We start from the raw sequence: 593 nt of genomic DNA, 5'->3' as shown, positions 1-593 counted from the left end.
AGCACCCCACGAGGGCCCCCGTCCCTGCCTGCTGCCTGCCCTGACTGTGCCTTCTCCCCTTGGCTGCCTGCAGGAATTAAGGACCCAGAAGCAGAAGATGGTCTCGGAGCGCGAGCGCCTGCAAGCCGAGCTGGATCACCTGCGGAAGTGCCTTGCCTTGCCTGCAATGCAGTGGTCTAGGGGTTATTTCAAGGGGTATCCCAGGTGACGCTCCTTGGGCTAGGCCGAACATATAGTCTAGAAATAATAATCTATTTTATTACCTTGAATATTTAATATTTTTCACTGGGAGGTTTGAAGCTAAAAAAATAAAATTTAAAAAAAAAAAAAAAAAAACAAAAAAAAAAAAAAAAAAAAAAAACAAAAAAAAAAAAAAAAAGGGAAAAAAAAAAAAAAGGAAAGGAAAAAAAAAAAATTTTGAAAAAAAAAAATAAAAAAAAGGAGCGGGAGCCGGACCCCTCCGTCACGCGACGAGGGGCCACCTGCTCCCACCCCCGTTGCCCGGCAAAGCCCCCCGGTGGCCACGCGCCTCCGGGGGGAGGGCAGGAGTGGAAAGAAGGCGAGAGAGGGGGCCGGGGGTGCGCCCGCGCGCA

Source organism: Egretta garzetta, unplaced genomic scaffold (assembly GCF_000687185.1).
Source record: "Egretta garzetta isolate BGI_Z169 unplaced genomic scaffold, ASM68718v1 scaffold39, whole genome shotgun sequence".
Taxonomy (NCBI): Eukaryota; Metazoa; Chordata; class Aves; order Pelecaniformes; family Ardeidae; genus Egretta; species Egretta garzetta.
Note: the sequence above shows the minus strand (reverse complement) of the source record.